This window comes from Poecilia latipinna, unplaced genomic scaffold (assembly GCF_001443285.1).
Source record: "Poecilia latipinna isolate Pla-1442-1.1 unplaced genomic scaffold, P_latipinna-1.0 Scaffold677, whole genome shotgun sequence".
Lineage (NCBI taxonomy): Eukaryota > Metazoa > Chordata > Actinopteri > Cyprinodontiformes > Poeciliidae > Poecilia > Poecilia latipinna.
In genome coordinates this window covers 89,295-104,191 of record NW_015113293.1, presented here as the reverse complement: position 1 = coordinate 104,191, position 14,897 = coordinate 89,295, and the positions used below count along the sequence as shown (strand labels likewise).

General features: G+C 39.3%; 1 protein-coding gene across 5 annotated transcripts in view; it reads right to left on the bottom strand.

The window, feature by feature from the left end:
• Positions 1 to 14,609, bottom strand: part of dlgap4b (discs, large (Drosophila) homolog-associated protein 4b) — a 130,960-nt gene extending 116,351 nt beyond the window's left edge. For 2 of the 5 annotated variants that reach the window (XM_015044470.1, XM_015044471.1), the window contains exon 1: positions 2,562 to 3,406. The gene's annotated coding sequence lies outside the window, so the exon portion shown is untranslated. Of the gene's footprint in view, positions 1 to 2,561; positions 3,407 to 14,086; positions 14,186 to 14,285 lie in introns of those variants that run through there. The other 3 variants (XM_015044472.1, XM_015044473.1, XM_015044474.1) reach the window with 3 other exon arrangements.
• Positions 14,610 to 14,897: the final 288 nt, after the last annotated feature.

Here is a 14,897-nt window from a genome sequence, read left to right as displayed (position 1 = left end):
TTTTTCATCCGAAGGATAAACTAACTTTCAAAAAAAAAAAAAAAAACAGTCCAGAGGACAGAGCGTGGGCTAAAATTGTGTTGTTTCCTTTTGTCTAAATTTGCAGATAAAGTTACTGGCTGACAAAAATAATATTGCACTTTGCTCTACTTAGAATGACATTAAATATTACTAATTGGTAATCTCACCAAACACAACGGAAATGAACACATTACTTTCAACCCTAGAAAGTTTGGAGTAAAGATTCTAGTTCAGCACTACGGAGAGCCAAGTTGATCTTTTGATAAATGATCACAGACTTTTTGACAAAAATGGGCATAATTTCCATATCTCCCCGTGAAGATTTTGACACCTGCCACATTATGACCACAAATTTCTGTATCATTTAGGTGGGATCTTATATGATTGACCAACACAAAATAGAGAATAAAGGTAATATGGAATGATATTAATGTGTAGTTTTCCCATTTCTTTTCAAGTAAAAATCTGGAAACTGTGGCATACAGTAGTATGAGCCCCCCCCAACCCCTTTCTTATGAACAAAATTCAGTGAAGACTAAGAAACACAGCAGGCAGCTCAGGGATAAGGACTTTACAGAAGACATACGTTATTAAACAACATCCCAACCTCATAATCCTGAAAGCTGTGAGAGCATGGACTCCCTGTAAACCTAACAAGACACCTGAACTTACAGGCCGGGACAACAATAATCATGCTGGGTTCCATCCATCTCAGAAGTCAGAACCCCAAACAGGTGTTTCGGGTCACACCAGGGGTAACAGCATTTCAGATAATACAGACAAAGAAGTCCGGATTTAAGCACGGTGATACCCAAGAAACCATTGTTCTCCATTCCTCTTATGAATCTCTTGGCGTGTGAACAAACACCGCTTTTAATTTATTCAGTTTAGTGCTGCAGGTTCTAAGTATAACATTGATCTTAGACGCATGTTTACAAGTGAGTCTTGTAAAAAAAAAAAAACAACAAAAAAAACCCCCATGTTTCCACCACAGCTTACTACTGTTGATGCGAGGAGCGGCCATATTGAAATGTGAAGCTGGCCTCGAAAATCCTAACTTGAGCGTTTCTCCCACCTTCCGAGTGGGAAGTTGACTTTGGGGAAGGGGGGTATTCCAGTTTATTTTATTGACTAGAAAGTTGTCATTTCTCAGAATTTAACACACCAATACACCAGAGAGCCAAGAGACTCATGATCTGAATGTACAGCAGGAAATACGCCGCTCAAAATCAGTTAAGACATCCATCAGTCATGCTAAACACTAGCCTTTATGGAAAAGAGGCACAGACAAAGCTGTTGCTACATGAAAGCTACTAGAAGCCATTGAAAATTACTTTCTTTTTTTTTTACACAGCAAACAAGCTTTTTGAAGAAAACTTTGTGTCTGGAGAAAGAATATCACCAAGCATCATACTTATAAGTCCAACATGAAAGATTTTTGTTGATGGTAGCATAATGCTGTGGGGATCCATTATTTCAGCAGGAGCAGAGAAGCTTGTCAAAGTTAATGGAAAGATGGTTGGAGCTAAAAAATAAGGGATTACTACAATACAACCTCTAAGAGGCTACAAAAGATTTGAGCCTAAGTTCATCTGCCAGAAGGAAAATGATAATAATAAAAATATCAGAGCAGCAACAGAATGATTTATATCAGACCACATTAATATATTTGTAATTTGGTCTATTGTCAAATAATGTGCAAATATTTCCATCATCTTATCTGCAAAAGGAGAAGAAAACACAAAAGGCTTGTTACTTTAGCTGCAGCTTAAACTGGGATCAAGAAGTATTGATATTTTTACGTTGATTCTCAATAAACACAAAGTTGGAGGCTGCACTATGAAACAAGAATGGGAAGCGTTCATTAGGTGTTTTCATTCATAACCCTTTTGTGATACAGGTGAATCCCATTGAAACAGAAGGCCTTATTTTCAATAGACCCTGTATCAGCCAAGCATACAGGGGACTAAATAAACTCAAAAATGTATGTTGTAAAACAAGAGCTAATCATCTGCATGGAGCCTATTTACAGCAGCACGAGTCTTGCAAGAGTAGACAAATAATCTGTGATCAGCATTAACCTCAAATAAGCCACAAATGATCAGTCCTACCCTCCACTAAATACTCCTAGTTATTAGAGGGGTAAGCAAGAAAGGGGCTATTAATTCTGGTAAATAATTTAACTGCTCAGACAAACATAAACACACTTCCCTTACTGCCTTATCCACTCAGAAACCATCTTCTGAAGTGAAGTGGTCTAATTTATTCCTCTAACAGCCTTTACAGCCTGTGTGTCTCTTCTTTAAAGCCATAAAAAGGCGCAGTGATGCTGGCTCCAAAACACCGCTTGAAGCAGCATGAGTCACCTTCCCACCCACTTTGGTCAAAGCGCTCACTCCTGTCTAATAGAAATTACTTCATAATATATATATATATATATATATATATATATATATATATATATATATATATATATGCAGGCACGGACACACGGGCATCAAGCAGCAGATAATTCAACAGTTTTGGTTTTCGTTTTTTACCTGCAGCCGACGAGAGCGCTTGTTGAAAACTGGATAGGATGAGGACGACTTGGAGGATTTATCCGCGGTTTCTCTGCAACTTCTCAAGTCGGACATCCGTGTTGGCTGATGTGTTCAAGCAGAGGAAGAAGAGCGTCACCTCGACGATCAAGCAGCTGAAAACCGCCGTTTTGCCCCTCTGACGCCTTTTTTTTTTTTTCCTCCGCTGAGTTTGTGGGTCTCCTCCGATGGTAGAAGCAAAAAGCCCCGCTCCGCTGCCGTCTCCATGTTCGGGCTCTACATCTCGCCTTTTTATTTATTTATTTATTTATTTTTTTATTCGCTCAAAGACGTCAAATTGAGAACCGGAGAGACAGATTGATGGGTGAGCAAAGGGAGACGAGGACTGGCTGTGTCTGTCAGGCGAGTCGGGATACAGACTGAGGCTCTGCAGCAACCAACCAACACACCAACTCAGGAGAGAGGACGGAGCGGTGGGGGGTTTGGGATGAATCGCTTTACTGTGTTTAGGCGACAAGTCATCCATTTAGAGTCAGTTATCGTGCTTTAATACGAGTGTCCAGAGCCGGACCAAGATTCAATGGGGCCCGAAGTGGAATTTATATTTTTGGGGTCCCATTCATAGTTAAATTATTGCTATTATTTTATTATTGTTTTATTTAAGTGAGGGTTTGTTGAGCTGTTATTGATAACAGTTCCCTAACTTATAGAAAAATGTCACATCTGTACTTAGAGATAGGGGCTGGGAATACCTGGACAAGGAACATGCACAGCTATTTTCATATTTATTAATCAGACTCCGCTGTTCCCCGTCATATACACACACATACATCCAGGTCCTTATTTAAAAAAATAATAATAATAATAATAACGTCCTGTTTAAGTCATTATTGTCAGCCTTTGATTCTGTTCAGTCGATGTTCAACATCGCCGTCTCCCATAACATAAAACACTATGGAACTTAAAAAGAAGTCTTCCTATAAAACATACTGGGGGATTATGGGAAACCAAACTAAATAGTCAGAATGGACCTTTCTGTGTTGTTTTTTTTTCCCTGTTCAGGGAACAAAATTAACTTAGTGCAAGGTGAAGATTCAGTGCCACTTCTGAAATGAAATAGGACTTAGAAACATGAAATGCATTCAGGACCAGAGACAGCTCTCAGTGCACCGCATAACTAGGCCAAACATTTGCTCCCATTCTGCCCGTCTGGTTTTTTTTTTACTCAGTAAATCCAGTTGAAAAAGCCCTGAAGACGTACTGAGACTGTACATGACATACAATGTCTGGTAGATATCAACAAGAAGGTACAGATAGAGTGAAAAGACAACATTCGAACTAATGTGAGACAATACAGCAGGACTGTAAGGTTGTTGCTTATGGCCGCCCTCTGCCTGTAACATTTAAATACTTTTATCCCCCTGTGGGTCAAAAGACCATGGCGAGAGCTGGCCAAAAGGACATAAAAACTAAGCTGCTGTTTAGGATCTATTGCCAGCAGGGGGATTCAAAGAGCACTCAACTTCCATAAGCGATATACTGAAGATATTAAAGTGTAAAACCTCAGAGTTGACGATGAATGCCTTAACCTTCAAATGAGTTTGAATTAATTACAACAATTAATTAGCAATCATTTTTGCTTGCAACTCAAAACTATCACTCTTCACATCTGCTTTTTTATTGTTCATGGATGTTTTGTGTTGTTACAGCTCTACAAATTAATACATTACTTTCAGTTCAGCTAATACTTTCATATTTCATCATATTACAGATTTTTTTTGACTGAGTTTCATTCCTAACCACCATGAGTAGAGCTGCATATAAGTTGATTTCTTCTTATTTTGGGGCTTGAAGGGGCAAGACTGCATTGCAATTGATATTTATATTTAAAAAAAATTATAAATATCAATATTCCTGTCAACACTAATGTTAAATGCTAAATCTGTATTTCACCAATGATCCAGTATTCTCTCTGAAAAATGTATCTCATCAGATTACTTTTGATTATGTTGATTTGTATTTTTTTGATGCTTTTCCCCATTTTTATTCAAAATTCTCTTCAAAGGCATTTGAACTAAATGAGTCAAATCCTACCACTTCCGCCAACTACAGGACAGCCTACCATTGCCATGGAATAGGAAGTAGTAAGAGGGCGGAAAAGAAATCTAACCCTCAGGAGTCAAAAAGAGAGAAGTAATTTTGGCAAGTTGCATCGTCTTCGTTTGCTGTAGTTTCTTCATCCACAGTAGCCTGGAGGTCATTGGAGTCAAACTTTGACTCAAACTTTTACTTTTGAATCACTTGAAACTTAAATGTAGCTGAAATGCTTCAGAATGTGCCAAAATCTACCAATGCCAGCTGATCGGCTTGATTCTTGTGCCTTTTGTGATGTCACCCACCCATACACACAAACACAATTAGAAGTCTTTTTCCCCAGTGAGCCTTCTGCAAACTTTGTATTTTGTGAAATCCGGCAGTATGAGTACATGGCAGACATTCCACGTCTACAAGCCAAATGCATTTTTATTCTGAATGTCCATCTGTCAGTAAAAGTAAGATGCACTACCATCAAATATCTATAGGTACCTACTTGTGTTTGCTCACAGGAGTTTCTTTAAAATAAAATGAGCATTTAAGTTTGACTGTGTTGGATCCAATTTATTCATAATAAAATAACATGCAAACTTTTATTTATGAGCTAATTTAATTTTCTAAATTTAGAGTGCACTTCATTAATGTGTGGAAATGAGAAACTCGGAATTAAGGTGGCAGGGTCATGTGACGGACCAGCTGATAAACAGATGGTCCCCCTTCCTCCCTCTCTCAGTCTTACTCTCTCGCAAACATGCACCCACAAACAAGCCAGATAAATGACACTGCTTCTTATCCAAAGAAAAATTAAGTCTTGAACAATCCGATCTTATTTTATTGACATGCCTAGAAAAATTTGAGAGTGGAGAGCCTTACACTCGCATCACGACCAACCAGTTTTGAATATTTTTTTCTAAGCCGATCACCTGTTTCCCACTGTGATCTCTCTTTTTATGAATCACCCTGCTCAGATCTGTATTTTTAGAGAATCGTGGCAACTTAAAAGTCCAGTTCGCACTTACTCCAGCGCGTGCTGATGCACCTGTCCGCCCCTGCTAAACGTTTCCATCTGAATAGACAGCTGGTGTCAGTTCTGCAGCGTTTTGCTCTGCGGGTAATTGGATTTCAAATTTAGTGGAGGGGACGCAGCCAAGTTAATCAACGCACGTTCAGACCGGCTGAGTCGGAGGGAGTGCAGCAACATTTGATTTGTTTTTGTCAGCACGGATTATGGGAGAGGTAATTCTGTGAAAGCAGCACAATGGAACGGTATTTACTCATGCAGCAGTGGCGAATGTGAATATCAGCATAGTTTCCTCTCAAATCGACGTCTTGCCCTGTTCCCCTGTGCGGTTTGTTGAACCAGCGCAAGACAGAAATCTCCTTTTTATCCGACTCCTCCTGGGATTCCGACTACAAGGGGAAACAGACAAAAACACATTCAGAGGACCCTCTGCGTGCATGCGGGAAAATTATCTTGGAAAAGAAAAAAAATAAAGGAAAAACTCACTGGAGAATCTGGCTGGGCATAAAACAAGTAATCACAGTCGATAATGAGTGTGTTGCTCAATATTAGAGCAAGTGTAAAGTACAACTAACACTGTACTGTGTGTGATTTCAACCAACTGGGATGGAAGTGCTATATATATCAGCATGTCAACACCCTTAAAATGTGATACAAAGCCTTGCTTGTTTGATTAATTATCTCAGATGTGAAGTTTTTGAAAGAAGGATTTGCTGCAGTTGCACATTGTGGGTTTGGAGCCCTAATTCTGCAACATGTTTGTGGATATGAATATATACAAGTATGAACGTAATGAGGTCTCAAAGGTTTTAACATTTTGGGTTTAAATTAAGAACTTAAAAAGAGAAAGACTTTTTATAAGAGAAGAGCTACAGCCCTTCAAATAATGCATTAAAATAAATAGGAAAATGAGACTTTAGGAGTGTTTCTATTTTGTTCGCCTCAGTTTTTGGTCTTTTCAGATATCTGCCTTTGCCGACTCACCTTTCTTCTGTTGTCTCTTCCGTCCGTATGTGTTCTGCCAGGGTTCATTTCTGCTTTCCTAGATAATTTTGTCTCTTTACATCAACTTCTCATCATACCTTTTATATTCTATCTGAATGTCATCTAGTTCTGTAGCACTTTGTAATTAAAAGATCCCCCTTAGTCTTCACCTGCTTCCTGGTTCTGCTTTTTAGGTTCGAGATTTCAGACTGATGTCCGTCAGTGAAGAAACAATAGCTGGTTTCATCCACAAAATACATTCATAAATTGTCCTTCTGTAGAAAGTGGAGTCCATGATCATCAGCAGGCAAGGCAGGTGAAGAGAAGCATAATTTAGAAACTGAATCAATACAAATTAACAGTCATGTCAAAACAATACAAGGATGGCAATGAGAAAGCAGATTTTTTTCAAAAGAAAGAATATTTATTAAAAATGTCAAAATCTCAAAGGGCATCAAGACTTTCTTCTAAATTCCAGCGACAGCGACATGAAGTTCCAGAGGTCAACCTCATTGCTGCCGACTCACCAACCCAGACACCCAGTAGGAGTTTACGCTGATGAGCGTCTTCAGCCTGGACATGTTGAGGGACAGAGAGCGATCCACAGGCAGTGGATCCCTCCGTGACCTTCCAGCTGGATTAGCAGGATGACGACGACGATGTGGATACTATTTTGCTGTCAAAATTAAAGCAGTGCCTCTTACTTACTGAGCCAATTCAAACGTCATTAATACAGTAAAAGATCACTCAATAGATGACTGCACTGTAATCTGTTGATGCAGTCAGTTTATTTTTTCAGCTTGACAAAAGACAGTGAATACACTTTCAAAATGCGGCATCTGCTGGTACCGTCGAGCCATGGGATCGGGGGCAAAAGGAGCCCAAATGTAGCTAGTTTATCTTAAACTTTGGGAATAAAAAAATATATTTATTAGAACTTTTACATCTTTCAGCTATTTGTTTTTCTCACTTAGGCCTTTTCCACCAATGTGGTGAAGATCCTGCTCCAGTTCCTGAACGTGTTTTCAAACTGGTTTCCTGGGTTCCCACAGAAATAGTCGGGTTCCGAAACCCAAACTATGGTTCAACTTGAGCACCACAGAACAGCTGCTTGTTCTATGAGAACCGTGACATCAGCCTTTGGCCGGTCAACAGCTGGATAAAAAGACTGGTTATTTGAACAAAGAAACAAACAAGCGTGGCAGATAATAATGTGTAGTGGTCTTGAGGAAAACCAGCAGCTGATTTTATTTTGGGCTGACTGGAGCACTAGAAACCAGAGATATCAGTCTCTGTTATGTGCAGCAAGAATGAACACTGCATTTACAATTGGCCAAAAAGTCTGAATCATTAACTGGAAGGAAGATGTAGTAGTAACTCATAAAGCTCCACCGGCTCCTCCATCTTGCCACTACACTTGTATAACAACCACTGGTGATGACATATACTTTGTTCCCCTAAGCTGGTGGAAATGGGAATCAGCTCTCAACAACCAGTTAAAAATTGAGAGTTCTTTCAGTGGAAAATACCTTTCTGTGTTCTTTTTTGTATTTCTGTGATGAATTGTAGTGGAACTAATAATAAAACAAAGAGGATAAGAAATAATCACAGGATAACTGTGCCATTAATTAGCTATCTTTTATCCAAATACCACAATGCTGAAGAAACAAAACTAACAAATGGGTTTTTTTTTCCAATGTAGCCCATGAAAACCATGCCAATGACAATTTTTAAAAAGGAAGCTAAGGAAAGGATAACAGAGAGTTCAAGGAAGTGCCAGAAAAGGCTTAAATGGTAGAGACTGTCCTGACGGCGCACACAGTCATTAAATATCGATGACTATAGTGTTTGTTTGTTTGGCAGGCTAATTTAAACAGGTTTCTTCATAAGTAGGATGAAGGGCTAAACGGATGGGAGTAAACAGATGCAGGTTCATAAAGGAGGCAAAATGCAGAGGTTGTGCCTTTTATGCATAATTATACAAATGTATACCCTAAACAATTCTGCTGTCAACTCTTGGTAGTGAGCCTGTCTGGGAGAAAGTTCAGGACCGTTTTTTTAGTCTAACTCCACCCCTGATAGAAGGTAACCAGGGACTGCAAAAGACTTTGCACCGGGACAGAGATTCAACAGGACAGCGATCCTAAACACACAACCAGAACTACAACGTCTGCTTTCAGGTCAAAGCACCTGCACAAGTGACAGGACGGCCAAAAGGAAAGAATACTTTTAAAAAGCACTACAAGCTGTTGGGGTTATGATTTTCAACATTGAGTATCAAGGTAATCTATTTAACAGCCATGGCAATATTTTAGCGTGGACAACAGCTGTGGATTGGCTGATCCACTAACAGACCAATCACCAGAGAGGACTCACTAATGACAAAGAACCGTACGTCCTTCACGACAGAACGTCTGTTTTCGGCACGTCTGAAATGTCCCTGGGCTTCACATGGAGAGCGTGTCCCTTTGTGCCGCCGCTGTTGGACATTCTGACCCAATAAAACGATTTGTTCAAACTGTGCGGTCCAAACGCAGCCACTCACAGGAAGAATTACTTGAGCAGCAAACACACAAAATCCGTAATAATCTATGCATTAGCCTAATTATTTAATTCCAGCTCCAGTGTTTTTCTGAGCTCCAGGTTGAAACAATGGCTAAGCCTTTCAGAGCTCAGAATATAACCGGGGCGCAAAGCGGGACGGCGAACGGCTCAGGTTATTGCCAGGTTTCCTGACACCTCCCTGGTCTACGGAGTGAACGTCATAAATTGTGATTTAAAGCGCGGCGAAAAAACACAGGAGTTTATAGGCTCAGGTGAGAAACTGACGATCAATTTTTTTTTGACCAGCAGAGCAGGCTCTCTCAGATAAAGCCAGGCCCCGACTTTTAGCAATCAAAACAGCATTGTAGTGAGGGATTTCTTTTTACGACAAAGAAAAGGGGAACTTTTATCTGCAATCAGGTGAAGGTCGTACAGGAGTCGTCTTAAAACTTTTCACCTCTACAAAGCGACTGATTGCCGACCGTAAAGAATCGAGTTTGATTTTTACGTCTTTTTAAAGTGAATAAAAATGTAATTGTATTATTTGTCTGATTCTAGGCTGTTCTTTGTAGGACTCAGATGAAGACAATAAGTTAAAAGCATTTGGTGTTCGCACTACTCACGAACTTGAATCTTGGCTAAATAAGATTTAACGATGCATTTGACATCTTGCATAACAAAACTTTGTGATGATGAGTTTTATTAAGGTTTAAATCCTTTGTTGGATTTCTCTGATTCGTAGAATTTTTAATGCCACTGGAAAAGTATTTATTAAACTAGGATGGCTAAAAAGTTTCATATGGGACCGTTGAATATACAACCAATAGTTGCCAGGTTACCTGATTCTCCCACTTGAGCTTTGGCTAACTGCAGCTCCTCCAGAATTACCACTAGATATTCGTTTCTCTGATTAATGCTCTCTTTGTTAAGCGTTGCACAAAAATGTGCAATATTTTGTGACACTGTGCAAATCCTACTATAAATCTCTCCATAAAACTTTCCTTGAAATGTCTGCGTCGCTCCTTCATGATGCAGCTTGATCGCTAACGTTTAGCAAACAGCTCACGCCTTCAAATAAATTTACAATTAAATGCCACGCTTTTCATTTATTTGATTTTATTTACTTGTGTACCATACACAGTCATTCATTACTTTTTGTTGGTCTCAAGTAAACTACAAAAAAAAAAACAAAATATGTCGACGTCTATACTTGTAATCTAATAAATTGTAGAAAAGTTAAAGGTGTGAATAAGTTTTTTAAAAAGGTAACTAATTTTGAGTTTGTGTAAACTCTGCTTCACTTAATCCACTGCTTGGATGCACCAATTTGCATACATGTTTCACTGAATGCTCCACCTGCACAATCACCTGCCTTCCTGACCTTTTCTTCTGTCAAACCATAACAAGACGACTCTGACAGAAAAACACACACAATTGATCTGCGTTAGGCTTCCAGAGGTCACACCAATTACCTCCAAACCAAAAAAAAAGACCAGTTACTAAAGCCCATCATGAGACGTGAGGCTAAATTACTGCATTGCTTTTTTTTTTTCTTTTTTCCTGCTCTCCATTTTCCCCCCTCTGTGTTCTCTGTCAGCCTGAAAATGTCACACGAAGACGTGTTGCAGAAATGTGCTGCTGCCTCTCACTCATCAAACCCGACTGGTTTATTTCCTTTTACGCGTCTTCACTTCCAGCTTGCATCTTTCCTCTCTGTTCTGTGCAGCACACCAGCGACGTGAGCGTCTGTTGAGTCACGTGACGTGTGACTCAAGGAGATGCAGACGTTGACATTCATAAGGATTCGGCATGCATGTTCTCTGATCAGCCACAATTTTGAACACTCATTTTCCCCCGTTAAAACCAAATCACAAAAGCCGTTCGCCCATAAACGCAGGACTCCTTGGAAAACGTCTCAGTATTCTTAACCAGAATCTATTCACTCGCGTCATGGAGGAAGCGGCGGGGTGCATGTTGCCAGTCCATCAGTCAGATACTCTGAGCAATAAGAAATTGAGAGACCAATAAAATAGATGGGGTTTTTTTTATTATTATTATTTATACTCCTATCTCGTACAAAGATATGCGTATGTAAGCTCTGTGCCAAAAAGGCTCATTTTCAAGACATAAATCTTGGACCATCAAGCAACAAATGAGTGTTAGATAATCTGAGCTTGCTTTTTTTCTCCCCCGTTTCTGAGACTTGTTGCTCCTGCAGATAATCCACACACAGATGTCATCTTTTGTTTCATAACCTAAGCTTTTACATTTGCTCTTTTAAGCATGAGTGAGTGCCTCCTCTGCGTTATTGTCCTAAAATCCTCTAATGTACAAAGCACAACATCAGATTATTGGGAATGATCCAGGATTGTGGTGCGCTTCACAATGTTTTGTCTCACGGATATTTGAATTTGTTCCTTAAAATCTTCCAATGCCAAGCAACAGACAATAAAATCATTGTGAAAAACCACAAAATGGTTCATATCTACGCTGCAATAACACTCCAGGCATCAGTAACCACCGAGGCAACATCTGCAAATGTGCCAAAAGTTAATGAATTAATGGGACGCTTATTACAGTAAAAGTAAAATTCATGACCTCTGCCTCTACACTAGCGAATCCAACACGTGCCGCCCTCTGTAGTCTTTATTGATTTAAAATTCATGTAAAAACAAGTTTAATTTATAAAAACATATAACTTGCATGTGCACATCCATTTCCAAAGCAGGGCCATGCTCCATTAGGGACCGATTCTTCTACTGCTTCTATTTAAAAACCAGAGCCTTAAGCCAGTGGCCAATGAAACACGACCACAGATGGCTCCTTAATGCTAGCATGGACATTTAGAGATAGATGGAAAAGAATGAAATCAGCCAAATGGGAGCAGAAGCAGCTTCCCACTAAAGGTAGGGACTGAAGGATTACATCCCAAGTTAACATGGTTGGATTTTTTTTTTTTCTTCCAAGCTCCTTTTTATCACTGTTCCTGTTTGTGCAATTAGCTTTGGTAGGACTGATTACATAAGGATTTAGGTTGCAGTGGCTATTTACTATTTAAGGAGGTAATTTTAATTGAACATTGGTCCAGACGGTGACATCAGAGGTGTTTTAAGGATTTCTATTCCTGTTGAGGCCTTAGCTGAGCCCAGATGTATTAGTCAACATGAAATAAATATACACCTTTTAAAAAACTGGTTTTTTTTTTTTTTACAGAAAAAGACTGATTCAGATTTATTTTCTAATAAAGTGGAACAAAATTATGTCTTGATAGTCAAATGGAAATCTAACAGTTCCTGTTTTGTGGGTTTTGCTCACCTGTCCATAAGTCAAGGTGTCCCATCTGGCACTCCCTCCTATTGCTATTTCATAGACTATAAATTGTAATTGATTGTAATTCTCTGACATAGCTAGCAAACTGTAGATTTAATTTAAGCTATTTATTTATGCATTTGCAAAAAAATAATGTTTAAAAATAAAGTCAAACTTACAAAAAACAAAGCCCAGGATCCCAAAATCTCCCCCAAAACACGAGCTACGGACAATTAAACAAAAATACATTCAGAATGGAGAATCACATTGAAGGCAGGTGCAAAAAAATCAGAGGATTGGGAACAAGCAGGCAGACTGACTAATAGGAAACACTTTACATGCTAGATCAGGGATCCTCAATTTCAGTCCTCCAGGCTCGGTGTCCTGCAGGGTTTAGATGCGTCTCTGCTTCAACACACCTGAGTCAAATAATCAGGCCATCAGCAGGATCCTGGAGAACGTGTCTGCATACTGAGAAGGTAATTCAGTCATTTGATTGAGGCTGTGTTGAAGCAGGGACACGTCTAAAGGTTGCAGGACACCAGAACTCAAAGACCCTTGCACTAGGTTATTGTCAGGTCTTTTCCTGTGGGTCTGTAGTTCATATGTGTCCCAGTAACACATAGCAGCATGTAGCAGATCACAAGAATAAACCAAGAACCTGGACACACATTTGTTTAAATTATGACAACTGCTAATTATAGGAGGATCTTTTGTAACAATTATAAGCAAAGTAGCCATTAGAGAGGAAAACAAACATCTAGCTCATCTGTTTTGATAGGAGCTGACTGAAAATCAAGTGTTCTTTGAAAAAGTTCCTCTTACACCAACTTCAGATAATTTCTAAATCAATCTTATTATAAATATGAGCCATGCTATTCACGATCTCTAACCAAAAATGTTTGAAATGCCATTAAATCTTATAAATCTAATCCTTTGCAGATTACGACATAACTTTGGAACTACATCTTTGGGTTAAAAAGTGCTGAAATTTGTCAGTCATGAAGCAAGAAAAACATGTCAGAAATCTGCTGCCAGAGTTGAACCGAGTCGACCGCAGCTCCTTACAAATCCATAGGTGAGCATCTATCCGTTATGCACCAGAGCTTTAATGGATTATTTAAGCCTGAAAGCCTCCAAAAACATTGGGTGTATTCAAGCATAAGGTTTCTTTTTGTCATTGTGGAATGCCTCATTAAGCACCGGTGATTGTTAAAAGTAGAGAAAAGCTGGAGGTAAGGACGATATGAATTAATTATCCAATTCTCTGCTGCCTTTCGCAATTGCGCATCAAATTGAGGTTTAACGTCAGTTATTCGCCAGTGCAACGTTGAGTTGTTGTTTATAGAGTTTAAACTTTAAAAACATTGTATTAACAAGCGTTTTAAATCTACACAGCAACACAACAGTAAAGTGCAGAGAGTAACGGGGGTGGATGCTTGCTGCCATGGCGGTAACATCTTATATGACCTTGTATATAATGTTCACAGGTCCTTACTGTAGTGCTCAGTCATACACAAACATACACACACAGAGTTTTACACAGATTTCCTTCCAAGGATGTTAGACTGACCTACTCAATTAAAGCTGCAGGTTATAACTTCAGCCTTGGTTGCAGGGTTCATGGTTCAGCCGCCACGCCCTCAGCTCCACATGCTGAAGTGCCATGTGTCTGTCAGAGGTTTGTGATTGCCATATTTGTGTCAGTGTTGTGTCCTTTCAAAAAAAACTTAACTCATTATAATGAGTTAAGTTTATGTGAATATACTTACAGTAGGCCAGTGCAGCACCCTCTGGCTTCGTCTTGTCATTTTTCTTCAGAGTTCTTTAGCCGTGCTCTTAACGAGTGTTGAAAACTGCCGTCTCCCCGAGGGCTTCTTCCCAACTTGCTTCTCACACAGCTGAGCCGTATCCACTTAAAGAGGAAGCGCAGTCGAAATTAAAACTTCTCTGCAATCCCTTGGTGTTTGGATAAAACCGTCATGTTGGGATGCTGTTGAGGACCGAACTGCAGAGACGAGAAATCTGGGAAGATGGCGAAAAGGGAGAACGACCAAGTGACCAAACTGGAGATTACAGAGGATTGATTACTGAATGCAGCACAGGTGAGTAAAAGAGCAGAGGGGAAATGGGGTAAAAGAGCAGAAAACTGAGGTACTCTGGTAAAATTAACACCAGTGATGAAGAACTCAAAGAAAATGAAACTTTAGATGGAGCAGTATGACCAAAATAATTAAACTAAACTCAAAGTCCAACATGACACAAACAGAGCATCCCTGAAAATATAGCAAAGTTGATCTACCATCACTTTATGCTGATAAATGTTGAAAAATCCAATTTATTTGTTAAAGCTTAAAAGAAATATTGAGAAATAAGATATTTTT